The sequence below is a fragment of the Tamandua tetradactyla genome, chromosome X, assembly GCF_023851605.1.
Source record: "Tamandua tetradactyla isolate mTamTet1 chromosome X, mTamTet1.pri, whole genome shotgun sequence".
NCBI lineage: Eukaryota > Metazoa > Chordata > Mammalia > Pilosa > Myrmecophagidae > Tamandua > Tamandua tetradactyla.
In genome coordinates this window covers 25,402,296-25,418,575 of record NC_135353.1, presented here as the reverse complement: position 1 = coordinate 25,418,575, position 16,280 = coordinate 25,402,296, and the positions used below count along the sequence as shown (strand labels likewise).

The following is a 16,280-nucleotide window of genomic DNA, read 5'->3' as shown; positions in this document are numbered from 1 at the left end:
GTACCAAATTTAAAATCTGTTCTATACTTGTTAAAATGTACTTGGAAATTTCTTGCTTTTTTGCATATATGTTATATTTCACAATAGAAAATTAAAAAGAAAAAAGAAATAAGACATATAAAAAGCAAAAAGTACGATGGCAGACATAAATCCAACTATATCAACAATAATATTAAATGAGAGTGGATTGAAGAATCCAATTAAAAGGTAGAGATTGTAAGCTTGGGTTAAAAAATAATAAATTTTATGTTGTCTATAGGAGATACCATTATCCAAAGACATAAAGAGATTGAAAATTAAAAGATGGCAAGAGATATACCATGCAAACAACAATGACAAGCAAGCTGGAGTGGATAGGCTAATAACAAAACAGACCTTAAAACAACAACAAAAAATGTTACTAGAGATAAAGAGAAACATTTTATAATGAGAAAAGTGTTGATATATAAAAGATAAAATGATTATAAACATATATGCACCTAAAAGCAGAGCATATAAACAGATGAAGCAAAAATTGACAATAATGAAGGGAGAAATAGACAATTCAACAATAATAGTTGGAGACTTCAATACCCCACTTACAACAGTGGATAAAATATCAAGTCAAAAGATGAACAAGGGAATAGAAAACACCATTAACCAACTAGACATAGCAGAATCAATAGAACACTCAACCAACAGCAACAGAATACGCATTCTTCTCAAGTACACATGGAACATCCTCCAGTATAGGTAATATGCTAGGTCATAAAACAAACCTCAGTAGACTTACAATGACAGAAATAATACAAAGTATGTTTTCCAACTGCAATGGAATGAAATCAGGAATGAAAAACAGAAAAATTGGGGAAGCCACTAATTTGGGGTAATTATGCAACTAACCAATGGGTCAAAGAAGAAATCAAAAGGAAATCAGCTTTTCCCTTAAGCAGCCTGAGATTATCGCTGAAAATAGTTCACTATTCACTTGACTCAGAAATACCTACAAAATCATGCAAATCAAGAGGTTCAAATCTTCGTTTTCACTTTAAGAACACCCGGGAAACTGTTCAAACCATTAAGGATATGCATCTTCAAAAAGCCACCAATTATCGGAAAGATGTCACATTACAGAAGCAATGTGTGCCATTCCATCTGTGCAATGCTGGTGTTGGCAGTTGTGCCCAGGCCAAACAGTGAGGCTGGGCACAGGGTCCATGGCCCAAAAAGAGTGCTGAATTTTTGTTGCACATGCTTCAAAATGCAGGCAGCAATGCTGAACTTAAAAGTTTAGATATAAATTCTCTGGTCATTGAGGACATCTAAGTGAACAAAACCCCTAAGATGCACCGCAGGACTTACAGAGCTCATGGGCGAATTAACCCATACATGAGTTCCCCTTGATATATTGAGATGATCCTTATGGAAAAAGAAAAAATTGTTCCTAAACGAGAAGAGGAGGTTGCACAGAAAAAAAGATAACCCTGAAGAAGCAAAAAGTTACGGCTCAGGAATAAATTCATCATAAAATAAATGGAAATTAAAGTTAAAAAAAAAAGGAAATCAGAATATATTTTGAGGTGTATAAAAATGAAGACATAGTATGCCAAAATTTGTGGGATGTGCTAACACAATGCTTGGAGGGAAATTTATAGCTATAAATACCTAATTAAGCATAACCTTCTAATTTAAGACCCAGGAAAAAAGAAGAGGAAACTAAACCTAAAGTAAACAGAAAAGAAATGATTACAGCAGCAATTATTGAAATAGAGAACACAAAAACAATAGAGAAAATCAATGAATGAAAAACTGATTCTTTTAAAAGATCAATAAAATTGTCAGACCTTTAGCTAGTCTGACTACAGAGAGAGAGAGAGACTGAAATCCTAGGAATGTAAATGAAAGATGGGACATTATTACCAAACTTACAAAAATGCAAAGGTTATAAGGAAATACTATGAGCAATCGTATGCCAACAAATTATATAATTCAGATGAAACAGAAAAATTTCTGAAAAGATACAATCTATTGAAATCAACTCAAGAATAAATTGACACTCTAAGCAGATCTTGTGGCTGTTTGAAGCTGTATGTACCCCAGAAAAACAGGTTCTTAAATTTAATCCAATTCTTTAGGTGTAAATCCATTGTAGGTAGAACCTTTTGATGAGGCCAGGGCAATCAAGAAAATCTGAATGGGAAGTTAGGTCAGTATGAGGTCCCAGTTCTCAAGGTCAACCAAAAACTTAAAAACAAAACACTGTTCTCTCTGCCCCTGTTGACTCAATCTCCCAAGCTCTCTGCCTATCCTCTACCTTCACTGTTTCTCACCAGTCTTCACCCTGTTCTGGATCTCCTGGGGTAGGATGCTCAGGAACTGCTCCAGCACCAACAGCTCCAGGATCTACTCTGTGGTGCAAATCTGAGGCCGCAGCCACCCATGGCAAAGATGCTGGAGCAGCCTAGGACTTCCATGGAACTAGTGGCCTCCTGGAAGCAGAACTGTCAGAAGGGCAGGTGGGAGACGTCTGGGCCGGGCCCTAGGTCAGGCAGAGACAGCTCCTGAAGCCCAGGCCTGACGTCATCCTCAGACTCCAAATTCCTTGTTCGAAAACCAGCTACACCCACTGGAAGGGCGTCCTGGGCCCAATGCAGGGACAAGGGGTCCAATTCCCACCCCCCTGGAGTGGTTCAGGAAAATACAAGCTTGGTAGAAATGAGTAGTGACAACCAATAACCCTTTATTGAGTGCTTGCTCTGTGCCAGGCATACTGCTTTACACTTTCCATGATGACTATAGTGAGAATACATTTTGGAAACATCCTCCATTAGCAAATAACTGAAGGAAGTTTGCATGGTTACTGATGAACATAAAACCTAAGCTAAATGCTTTTATCCCTTTTGTGTGTGTGTGTGTGAGACATATATTAAATAAATATATTACTGAGAACTGAAAATCTGAATCACCTTAATAATCCTTCATGAAAAAACTTTGCCACAGCTAAACACCTATCAGTGTGAGAAGGCCCAATGGAGAGCATCAAAAGAATGAATAGAGGAGGGTTCACACTTTGTGAAAATAATGAAATAGCCTTCAAAGAAAAGATAAACATAGAGTTCAGGAATCAAGGTCAGAAATTATACAGTGTTTGGTCATAATATTAAAAAGCATTACTATTGTCCTCCTTATCTAAAGGAAGCATATGTATGCTAGAAACAAGCTCTTAAAAATATTGGAGATTGAAAACATAATAAATCAAGTACTGGAAGTGTCAGAAATGTGGAAAAACATATTCAAGAGTTTGCAAGGCATGCTACCAAGATAAAATGTGAATAAAACAAAATAACTTTGCCTAGTGAAAACAGCTGACTGGGAGAAGGGACTGAGCTGAATGCTCTGTAATCTGTGAAGAATTTTTTTCTGCAATGAAAAGTGATCCAAGAAAGATATTGCTTAAAATAAAATCCTCGAACCTAAGCCAGAAAACTTCCAGATGCTAGAGGGAGCTAATAATACTTGAATTCTGCATTCAGAAATAGAGAAAGTGCAGTCCCTAAAAATACAAAAATACATCATGCTTATCTTTTGAAAATGTAGAGTTCAAAATTAGTACACCAAAGTTGGAACACATATTCAGTTGTCAAAACTTTGAGTTTTTTCTTTCAATCGATGAGGTTTTACTAGGAAATTGTAGGTAAAATGTCAAATATTACATCTTTTCAGTGTTAAAGAATATGAGATGAAAATATAAAGCAAAATATATACCAAAGTGCCATCTAAAACATATAAAATTCCTGTAATGTAAATTTCTTCAAAGTACCTGCTATCCCAAGTAATATACTATAAGCTAATTTCCAGTCCTCCTCACACAATTTTTTGGTATGTAATCTTTGTTAATGAAGTTATAATAAAGTCATTCCTTGAGCATGGGGTGGAGGAGAACATTCATCACTGAAGCACCTTCTTTGTTAACCTCAAACTGCTTTTCCCCTCCCTGTATTGGTTATCTATTGCTGGATAACAAATGTTCTGCTGAAAACAGACTCTGAAAACTGAAGCATAGAAGAGATTTATTGAATTAAAGAAGCATTAATGTAGGACAGCAACAAAAGGTCACAGCTCAAAAGGCAAGTTTTGGGCAAGTGGTATATGTGGCACCTGGGAACAAAGCGAAGGTATGGGAGAATGGGGGGGGGGGGCAACAGAGTGAACTACAAGAGTTGCTTGGGTGTCCTCACAGCATGGCAGCTGTCTTCCCTCAAAGCAAGTGATCAAAAGCAAAAAAGAGTAAGAAAGAAGCCATGATGCCTTTTATGACCTAGCCCCACACAACCACTTCCACCATAGTCTATGCATTTAAAAAGTGTCACTCCAATCCACTGCTGCTAAGTACGCAGGGTCTTGGCCAATGCCAGCGAGGGGCCCCATTCCCAGCATTTGGGCATCCTGGGTGTCCCTGAGCACTGGCCCACACAGCCCCATTTGTAATCACTTGCATCTTTTTCATGTGGCCAGCAGGACCCATCCCCAATGCCCCTTTCCACTCTGGGTTCAAGGTCTTCACAGCCCATGCAGATTGCTGGATTTTGGTGCCACACAGACAGTTCCCCAGCTTGCCTGCCACCATGTTTGCTCTGAGGCCTGTGCATATCCTCCAGGGGGTCTAAGAGGCCCAAAGCACAGGCCTCAGACACATGGGGGCCCAGACCAGACTCCTGCCTGATGGCCGGGGCCATCGCTTCCCACATGAGCTTCAGCCAGCTTAAGAAGAAGCAGCCCAAGATGTTCACCATGTGGCGTGTCACCATGGATGCCAATATGAAGTTCAACTGCAAGATGAAGTGGAAAGGAAAGGACCTGTTTGATTTGGTGTGCCAGACCCTGGGGCTTCTGGAAATCTGGTTCTTTGGACTACAGGACACAGTCAAGGACAGTGTGGCCTGGTTCAAAATGGACAAGAAGGTGCTGGATAATGATGTTTTAAAGGAAAAACCAATTATCTTTCACTTCTTTGCCAAGTTTTATCTTGAGATAAAGGAGGAGCTGGTTCAGGAGATCACACAACAGTCATTCTTCTTGTAGGTAAAGAAACAGATTTTAAATGAAAAGATCTATTGTCCTTCTGAGGCTTCTGTGTTCCTGGCTTCTTATGCCATAAAGGCCAAGTATAATGACTACAACCCCTGTGTTCACTAGCACGGATTTTTGGCCCAAGAGGAATTGCTTCCAGAAATAAATCTTATCAAATGACCCCATAAATGTGGGAAGAATTACTGCATGGCACACAGAGCACAGAGGCAGAGCCAAGGATAAAGCTGAAACAGAATATTTGAAAATAGCTCAGGACCTAGAGACATACAGTATGAACTGGTTTGTAATCTGGACTAAAAAGAGCAGATTTTTAGAGTGGATGATCTGGGGTTTCATACCTATAACCCGGAGCATAGGCTAGCCCCCAAAATCTCTTTCCCATGGAATGAAATCTGAGACATCTCCTATGGTGACAAGTTTACCATTAAACCACTGGATAAGAAATTGATGTCATAAATTTAACTCCTAGAGGCAGAGATGCTGGCACTGAAGATGGCTGAGGAGTCAGAGAGCAGGGCCAAGGAGGCAGATTAACTGAAACAGGACCTGCAGGAGGCCACAAGAGGCAGAGCATAGAGCCAAGCAAAAATTCCTAGAGATCACAACCAAGCCCACGTACCTGCCCATCAACCTAATTCCAGCACCATTGCCTACTGACATACCAAGTATACCTGTCCATCCATAGTATATAATCAATGGCTTTATTTACATACAGAGTTGAGTATTCATCATCATGATCATTTTAGAACATTTGCATCATGCCAGGAAAATAAATAAATAAAGAGAAGAAAGGAAAAAAATTACATTCCATACCCTTACGCCTCCTTCTCATTGAGCACTGGTATTTCAATCTGCTAATTTTTTTTACCCGTTATCACCCTTTATTATTTATTTATTTATTGTCATTATTATTTTAGTCATCTGTCCATACTATGGATAAAAGAAGCATCAGACACAAGGTTTTCACAATCACATGGTCATATTGTAAAAGCTGTATAGTTATACAATCGTCTTCAAGAACCAGGTCTACTGGAACACAGTTCAACAATTTCAGGTACTTCCCTCTAGCTACTCCAGTACACCATAAACTAAAAAGGGTTATCTATAAGAATAACCTCCCGGATTACCTCTTGACTCTGTTTGAAATCTCTCAGCCACTGAAACTTTATTTTGTCTCATTTCTCTCTTCCCCCTTTTGGTCAAAAAGACTTTCTCATTCCAGTGATGCCAGGTTCTGGCTTATCTTGGGAGACCTGTCCCACACTGCCAGGGAGATTTATACCCCTAGGAATCATGTCCCACATGGGGGGAGGGCAGTGAGTTCACCTGCCAAATTGGTTTAGAAAGAGAGGCCGCATCTGTGCCACAAAAGACGTTCTCTGGGGGTGACTCTTAGACATAATTATAAGTAGGCTTAGCTTCTGCTTTGCAGAAAAAGTTTAATAGGGCCAAACCCCAAGATCGTGGCTCAGCCCATTGATTTGGTTGCCCACTGCTTGCAAGTATATCAGGAATTCCCCAGATGGGGGAGTTTAATATATCTTGCTTTCTCCCCAGTCCCCCAAGGGGACTTTGCAAATACATTTTTATTCTCTGCCCATGGACAATGGAGACTAATGTCTAGATTATATTCTGAGTGGAAAAAGGAGACAACTGAATTTCAGAAAATGGCCTTTGGTTTCCATCTATAAGGCCCTTATTTTACCTATTATTCAACAAATTATTTTACTTCTACTGGTGTAAAAATTATTTACCTGGTGATAACTGTGACTGCATAGACTGGATGGCATTGAGAGTAAAAGAAAAGAGCCCCTCAGCTGGACGTAGGCATTGGGGTCAGGTTTCTCACTATGATTCAGTGCTGTATTCTAAAACACCTAGCTAAGCTATAAAACATGCAGTGAACATCCTTCTATGTATTGTGTCATTAGTCTAAATTTCTAGAAGTGGACAAACTATATGTCTTATAAGTATTTAATATCTAGAAGCTATAAATAGCTTCTATAATTCAAACTAAAAAGATAAATAACTCAATTAAAAATTGAGCAAAGGACTCAAACAGACATTTCTCAAAAGAAAATACACAAATGGCTAATAAATACATGAAAAATGCTCAACATCATTAGCCATGAGGGAAATACAAATCAAAACCACAATGAGCTACTTCATTCACATCCACTAGAATGGCTACTTAAAAAAACAAACAAACAGATAATAGCAAGTGTTGAAGAAGATGGGGAGAAATAGGAACACTCATTCATTGTTGGTGGGAATGTAAAATGGTGCAGACCCTGAGGAAAACACTTTGGTGGTTCCTCAGAAAGTTAAGTTCAGAATTACCATATGACCTGGCAATCCCACTTCTAGGTATATACCCAAAAGAATTGAAAGCAGGGACTTGAACAGATATTTGCACACTAATGTTATAGCAACATTATTCCAAAAGATGGAAGCAACCCAAGTGTCCATCAACCAATGAATGGATAAACAAAATATGGTATATACACACGATGGAATATAACTCAGTCTTAGAAAGGGATGACGCTCAAATACAACATGGATGAAACTTGAAAACATAATTTCAATGAAATAAGTCTGACACAAAGAGATAGATACTGTGTGATTTTACTTATATAAAATAGGTGGAATTTGCAAGTGCATAGAGAAAGTAGAGTACAAGTTGCAAAGGATGAGGACTGGAGAGAACGAATGTGGAGTTAATGCATAATTGGTGTAGGGTTTCTATTTAGAGTGATGGGGAAGTTCAGAGTCTCTTTTCAGCTTTAACAGTCAGAAGTGATGTTTTGGGGAAACCATGGCAGTAGATAAGGTGTTCATAAGTATGAGAATTATGCTTCCCTTGTGACTCTTGTCTTCTAAGAAAAGGGAAGGCAATTTCATATTCTGAATATGTCTACTCACTTGTAGAAAATTTGAATTGCTTCTCCATGATAAACAGTTGATAAATGCAAAATAACTTTTCAGTAAGAGCTTAATTATGTTTTCATTTTATACTAGGAAGCTGTACTTTTCCCCAGCTGCTATGACAAATACCACACATGGGTTGGATTAAACAATGAGAAGTTATTGTCTTATGGTTTCAGAGGATGGAAAGTTTGTTTCCTCCCAAGTTTGGTAGCATCTGCCTGTCTGTCTGGCAATCCTTGGATTCCTTGACTTAATGTCACATGGAGCAGAACTAAAGGGAAGTTACTGCTCAAGGGCTAGGGTTTGGGGAGGCAGGTTATAATGGGAGGATGTGGGAGGGGCTGGTGAAGGGTAAGGAAGATGTGAGTTACAAGGAAAGCATAGGTTACATGAGCTGCAAGGGCAGGCGTCAGTTGTCTGAAGTAGAGCATCTTGGGTCACAGGACATCTGTGCAAAGCTGTGGTTATCTGGTGAAGATAAGCAAACTTGCTGGCATCAACTTGACTTTTATTTACAGTCTCTTTCTACCAGGGGCAGAAGTTTCTATCAGCACCATAAGAGATCTTTGAAATACCAGCCTGCTCCACTTCCTTTTTGTTTCTTCGTATAGTTTACCTGAGTAAAAATAGTCTAAGCAAATTAAGATGATTAGTAAAGCTAGTTCCCATTCTCACTTCACATGTACAATAACTCCTTTTATGGAAACTGTGTTTGTGATCTCAGGTCCTTGAAATCTTCTGGATCTACCATCAGCCAGAAGTGTCTGACCTCATATAGTGCTAGAATCTGCTGTTGAAAATTCAATTATAGCTTGAGATGGGAGACAGAAGGTTGGAAGTGTGTCCTAGCGAATGCAGATCATGTTCTGGATCAGCAAGCATCCTGTGGAGCCAGGCCAGGTGTGACCTCTCCCACTCATACACCCAAAACCCAGTTACAGATTTTCTCCTTTTCTTCCTCCAAAATTCGGGCTTGGTAGGTTTGGACGTTAAAGTACTCAAGGCACGAGCCCCATTAAATTGGAAACTCATAGTGACCTTTTGAACCTGACCATTTTCAGTCCCTTGGGTTACAAAATTGATAGCTAGAAAGGGGGTCATTGTACTGAATAGATGAGTGATCCAAATTACCGAGAATTTCGGTTACTGGTTCACAATAAGGGAAAAGAGGAATAATTTAAAAATTGAGGGGATTCACTGTTCTATGGCATTCCTGGTACTCCTGTGTCCAGTTCTAAAGTTTAATAGAAAACAGGTTCAACTCCATAAAAACATAAACCCCAAGGGACTCAGTTTCTTTGGGAGTGAATTAACTGGCATCTCTACATCAGGTAAAAGTTGAAGTACTGATAAAAAGGAAGGAGAATATTGAATTGGTTTTGCAAGAAAAAAGATATGATTACTTTCCCACTACCCTTTCCATGATACTTTGTAAGAAATAACTGGTGATCACTATTTCAATTTAGTCCCAGGTGGCATTATGATTGAATTGAACATCATGCCATGATGCCAGTGGTAGCTAATGAGCCTTTGGGTATTACCCTGTATTTTGAAGAGGGTTTCTGAGCAAATAGCTCCAGTGTGTTCTAGTTGTTGGCAAAGTGGTGAGCTGGGTTGTTTATTCTTGTTTTGCCCACACAAATATAGTTTGTACCTTTCTCTGCATACTCTGTGCTTCAGGACGCTGACACTCATAGTCTGCATAAACTGGGCCCCTTGCCCTCTGGTAAGTTTGGCCAATGGGAAGCAACTTCAAAATCTTCAAGTATGGGAGGAGAGAAGCTAAGGTGTTTAGTCCCTGCCACAGCCCACACTTGTCACTGCACACAGCAGGGACTGTGTATTTCCATGATTGTAGCTTTTGTTTTAGTGTCCTTCCTCCATAACACCAGCTCACACTGAGTTGCAGTGATGCTCTTTCTCCCCTTTGCTGCTTCAGTCCAAAATTTTCTAAGGACTTCCCAGTTGTGTTTGTCTCAACAGCCATGTGGTATCTCCTCTTTGCTCACAAATGTGTAAGTGGTGGCTTTATTAGAGTATGACCACTTGAATCATCAGAGTGGAATTCTGCTGATCCCCTGCTTGATATGGTGGTGGATTGTGTAGCAGACACTTGGGGTTCCCTGCCCATATCCCCACAGCTCTCACCTCTGTCTCCACCAGGCTGCTTTTTACAATCTCCCACAGCTCTAAGCCTAAGGGCTGTTTTCTCACCCTGGGAGCATACTGGGCACAGCACAAAGCCAGATGGAAGTACCAGACATAAATCACACGTGAAAGTGGCCCTTTCCCAGTGATGACTGGCTATTTGGTGGTTAACAATCCCAGCTTCCTTATCCTACACTTGAGGTGTCTGAGGTATTTTCTACACAGTATTCCATAGTGCCACCCTGTGTATGACCTCCAGTTGCCCACAGTGGTAACTTGCTAGAAAACCCACCCTCAATTGGCTTCCTTCCTTCATAGTTTCATTTTCCACTCAGCAGTGCTTCCGGGATTCTCAAACTACTTGATTACACATGCTTGTCTCAAGGTCTGCTTCCTGAGAACCCACACTTGAACACCTCGTAAGTTAAAAATGCATTTAAGGTCCTCAAGAGCAGCTAGTAAATAGCCAGGAATGGTACAGAACAACTTCTGAGGGGACATCAGTGACTGGATGTACAGTGTACACCAGTCTGGACCAGGTGAAACTGCTGAATTCCCACACAAAGCTATAAGTCTCACAAGCCATGGAGGCTGGTGCTGCTCTTTGATGGACATGCAGGCTGTATCCCTGAGGGGAAAAGAAACAGACTTTACTAGTAGCAAGAGCTTAGCTCAACCAAGCTCCAATTGTGAAATTAATTAAAAATTCTAACTACTGAAAACAGGCCCTGAACACAGATAAGCTTGGAATAAGCACTAAAGGAACCAGGAATTTTTGCCCTGGCAGAGAGAGGGTTGGGCTGACTGAAAAAAAAAATAACCAGAGGATTTTTGAGTTGAACAGCACAAAATATTGGAAAAGGGCTAGACCCCAAGAAAAGGGGACACATGGAACCTGGGTATACATAGAGCCACATACCAACTCAAGCTCTTGATTTGCGGACCTGGGGATCAGGGGTCTGGCTCTGAAAAGGCTTTTTACTTTTTATTTCCTTTTTCAATTAAACAGAACCTGTGCTAGATGTCTAAAATAGGTTGAACTGAATGTCAGAGAACAAAGTTATCCAGCAAGAAAACACTAGGTAAAAGAATGAAAACAACCTCCAGAATAAGCTAAGGAACTTAAAAAACAGCAGAAAATAATTAATCATACTAGGAAAATAAGATATGGCGCAGTCAAAGGAACAAACCAAAACTTAATGAGATACAGGAGTTGAAACAACTAACTCAGGATGTTTGAATAGACATGCAAAATCTAATAAAAAATCAAATCAATGAGTTGAGGGAGAATATAAAGAAGACATTGGGTGAACATAAAGATGAACTCAAAAGTTTGAAAAAACACATTGAAGAAATTATGGGAATGAAAGGCACAATAGAAGATATGAGAAAACAATGGAAACCTACAACAATAGATTTGAAAAGGCAGAAGAAATGATTAGTAAACTGGAGGTATGGACATCTGAAATATGACACCCAAAACAAAATATAGGGAAAAGAATGTAAAAATATGAGTAGCATCTCAGGGAATTAAGTGACAGCATGAATGCATGAATATATGTGTTATGGGTGACCCAGAAGGAGAAGAGAAGGGAAAAGGGGCAGAAAGACTAATGGAGGATATAATCACTGAAAAGTTCCCATCTGTTATGAAAGACATAAAATTACAAATCCAAAAAGTGCAGCACACCCTAAAGAGAACAGATCCAAATAGACCTACTCCAATACACTTATTAATCAGATTATCAAATGTCACAGACAAAGAGAGAATTTTGAAAGCAGCGAGAGATAAGGAATCATGTACAAGAGAAGCACAATAAGACTATGTGTGGATTTCTCAGCAAAAACCATGGAGGAGAGAAGGCAGTAGTATAACATATATAAGATTCTGTAAGAGAAAAATTGCCAACCAAGAGTTCTATACTCAGCAAAGCTGTCCTTCAATAAATGAAGGAGAGATTAAAACATTTTTCAGACAGTCACTGAGAAAATTTGTGACTAAGAGACCAGCTCTACAAGAAAACTAAAGGGAGCACTACAAGCAGATAGGAAACGATGAGAGAGAGAGGTTTGGAGAAGAGTATAGAAATAAAGACTATCAGTAAAGGTAAAAAGAGAAAAAAATAGATATGACATATAAAATCCAAAAACCAAAATGTAGAAGAAAATTTTACATTTATAGTAATAATATTAAATGTTAATGGATTAAACTCCCTAATCAAAAGACATAAACTGGAAGGATGGATTAAAAAACAGGACCCATCTATATGCTGTCTACAAAAGATTGACTTTAGATCCAAGGACAGAAATAGGTTGAAAGTAAGAGGTTGGTGTGATGGTTGGTGTGATGGTTAGGTTTAGTGCTAATTTGGCCAAGTGATGATGCCCAGTAGTCTGGTCAGGGATTAAACGTATTTATATCATCACAATTGACTTTTTTTTCCTTCCTTTTTTGTGAAAAATAACATATATACAAAAAAGCTATAAATTTCAAAGCACAGCACCACGGTTAGTTGCAGAACATATTTCAGAGTCCCCTGTGAAGCCATCTGACCCTGGGCTTTTCTTTGTAAGAAGATTTTTGATGACTGATTGAATCTTTTTACTTGTGATTGGTTTGTTGAAATCTTCTATTTCTTCCTGAGTCAGTGTACCTTGCTTGTGTGTCTCCAGGAATTTGTCTACTTCATCTAAATCATCTAGTTTGTTGGCATATAGTCGTTCATAGTATCCTCTTATGATTTCTTCAGGGTCTGTGGTAATGTATTTCTGATTTTCTTTATTTACACCCTCTCTCTTTTTTTCTTTGTCAGTCTTGCTAGTGGCCTATCAATTTTCCTGCTTTTCTCAGAAAACCCATTTTAAGCTTTATTGATTCTTTCTATTATTCTTTTGTTCTCCCATTCATTTATCTCTGCTTTAATATTTGTTGTTTCTCTTCTTCTATTTTCTTTGGGGTTAGTTTGTTGTTCTTTCTCAAGTTCCTCCAGGTGTGCTGTTAAGTCCACAATGATTGTTCTTTCTTGTTTTTTAATATAGTCATTTAGGGCAATAAATTTCCCTCTCAGCACAGCCTTTGCCACATCCCTTCTGATAAGTTGTATTCTCATTTCCATCCATCTCCAGATAGCTACTGATTTCTCTAGCAATTTCTTCTTTGACCCACTGGTTGTTTAAGAGCATATTACTTAATTTCCACATATCTGAGAATGTTCTCATTCTTTGGTGGTTATTGAAGTCCAGCTTCATCCCATTGTGATCAATGGTTTTAAGTTTATAAAGACATGTTTTGCACCCCAGCATATGATCTATCCTGGAGAATGTTCCATGAGCACTAGAGAAGAATGTATATCCTTGTGCTTTGGGGTGCAATGACCTATATATGTTTGTTAGGTCTAATTCATTTATCAAGTTATTTAACTTCTCTATTTCCTTGTTGATCTTCTGTCTGGTTGTTCTATTTATAGAGGAGAGTGGTTTATTGAAGTCTTCTACTATTATTGTTGAAACATTCACTGTTCCCTTCAGTTTTGCCAAGGTCTGTCTCATGTACTTTGGAGTTCCTTGATTGGGAGCATAAACATTTATGATTGTTATGCCTTCTTGGTGAATTGACCCTTTAATTAGTATATAGTGTATTTCTTTGTCTCTTATGATGTCTTTACATTTAAAGTTTATTTTGCCCGACATTAGTATACCTACTTTTGCTTTCTTTTGGTTACAACTCCTTTCACTTTCAATCTATTTGTATCCCTGTGTCCAAGATAAGTCTCTTGTAAGAAGCATATAGCTGGATTATGTTTCTTAATCTATTCTGCCAATCTGTATCTTTTAATTGGTAAATTTAGTCCATTAACATTCAAAGTTATTACTGAAAAGGCATTTCTTGAATCCACCATCTTATCTCTTATATTTTATTTGTCAGACATGTATATTCTTTTCCCTCTTTCTCTTTGCATTCTTTAAATTACCATTAGTGGTACTCTTCAATTCTATACCCTGCTCCAGAACTCCCTCTCCTGTCTTTTTTTTTCAGCCAGCAGAACTCCTTTTAGTATTTCTTGTAGGGCAGGTCTCTTGTTAACAAATTCTTTCAGGACTTGTCTTGAAAATTTTAATTTCTCCCTCAATTTTACAGGACAATTTGACTGGGTACAGAATTCTTGGTTGGAAGTCTTTCTCTTTCAGGATCTTGAATATATCATACCACTGCCTTCTCGCCTCCAGGGTGCTAGTTGAGTAGTCTGAACTTAGTCTTATTTGGTTTCCATTTATGTAATACATTGTTTTTCTCTTGCTGCTTTCAAGACTTTCTGCTTCTCTTCAACATGTGACAGACTGATTCGTATGTGTCTTAGGGAAGGCCTATTTGGATTTATTCTGTTTGGAGTTCATGGGCTTCTTTGACTTGTATATTTATGTCCTTTATGAGGGTTGGGACGTTTTCCCCCATTATATCCTAAACTACTCTTCTTAGTCCTTTACTCCTCTCTTCTTCTTCTGGAACACCAATGATTCTTATATTTGCGTGCTTTGTTTTATCTATCATTTCCCTGAGAGCCAATTCATTTTTTCCATCTTTTTTGCCATTTGCTGATTTGAGTCTTTGAAGTCAGCTATCCTAGCCTCTATATCACTTATTCTTTCTTCTGTCTCTTCAATCTGGTGTTGTGCGCCTCTAGTTTGTTTTTTATTTGGCCAACAGAGCCTTTAATCTCTGTGATATCTGCTATTTTCTATTTATTCTTTCAAATTCCTCTTTAGTCTCTTCTACTTTCTTCTTGATCTCCTTTATTTCACTTGCTATCCTGTTTTTTTTTATTAAGTAGAGTTGATGAACATCTTTGATTAGTTGGTTCAACATCTGTGTCTCCTCTGGTGTTTTTTATCTTTTCCAACTGATTTTTATTTATTAATTAAAAAAAATTAACAACAAACAAAACATTAAGATATCATTCCATTCTACATTTACAATCAGTAATTCTTAATATCATCACATAGTCGCATATTCATCATTTCTTAGAACATTTGCATTAATTCAGAAAAAGAAATTAAAAGACAATAGAAAAAGAAATAAAACGAACACAGGAAAGAAAAAAAAGATTATACCTACCATATCCCTTACCCCTTGCTTTCATTGATCACTAGCATTTAAACTAAATTTATTTTAGCATTTGTTCCCCCTATTATTTATTTTTATTCCATATGTTCTACTCTTTTGTTGAGAAGGTAGATAAAAGGAACATCAGACACAAGGTTTTCACAATCACAGTCACATTGTGACAGCTGTATCATTATTCAATCATCCTCAAGAAACATGGCTACTGGAACACAGCTCTACACTTTCAGGCAGTTCCCTCCAGCCTCTCCATTACATCTTGAATAACAAGATGATATCTACTTGATGCATAAGAATAACCTCCAGGATAACCTCTCGACTCTGTTTGGAATCTCTCAGCCATTAACACTTTGTATCATTTCAGTCTTCCCCCTTTTGGTTGAGAAGGTTTTCTCAATCCCTTGATGCTGAGTCTCCGTTCATTCCAAGATCTCTGTCCCACGTTGCCAGGAAGGTCCACACCCCTGGGAGTCATGTCCCACATAGAGGGGTAGGGTGGTGAGACTGCTCGTTGTGTTGGCTGGAGAGAGGGGCCACATCTGAGCAACAAAAGAGGCTCTCTTGGGGGTGACTCTTAGGCCTAAATTTTAAGCAGACTTGACCTATCCTTTGCGAGGTTAAGTTTCATATGAACAAACCCCAAGACTGGGGGCTCTGCCTATAGCTTTGGTTGTCCACACTGCTTGTGAGAATATCAAGAATTCAACTTGGCCGAAGTTGAATTTCTCCCTGGAGAAGGTCAGTTTTGAACATATTAATTTTTAGATATCCAAGTGAATTATTAGATAGGTAGTGATATATGTAGTCCCAGGCTAGAAATAAAAATAATACAAACTAGAAACAAAAATTTTGGAATCATAGTATGGAGGTGTTATTTAAAGCTGCAAGACTGGATAGGTTCACCTAGTAAATAAGCATGTATGCAGAAAAGGTCTGGGATGCTCCAACATTTAAACAGATTTCAGAGTTTGATATGGTTGCAATTCCACAATTTTAGGTTTTTACTTCTAACTGC

At 38.4% G+C, this 16,280-nt stretch overlaps 1 pseudogene; it reads left to right on the top strand.

Moving 5' to 3' along the window:
- Nucleotides 1–4,701: 4,701 nt before the first annotated feature.
- LOC143671747 (merlin-like) lies at nt 4,702–5,526 on the top strand (annotated as a pseudogene).
- Nucleotides 5,527–16,280: the final 10,754 nt, after the last annotated feature.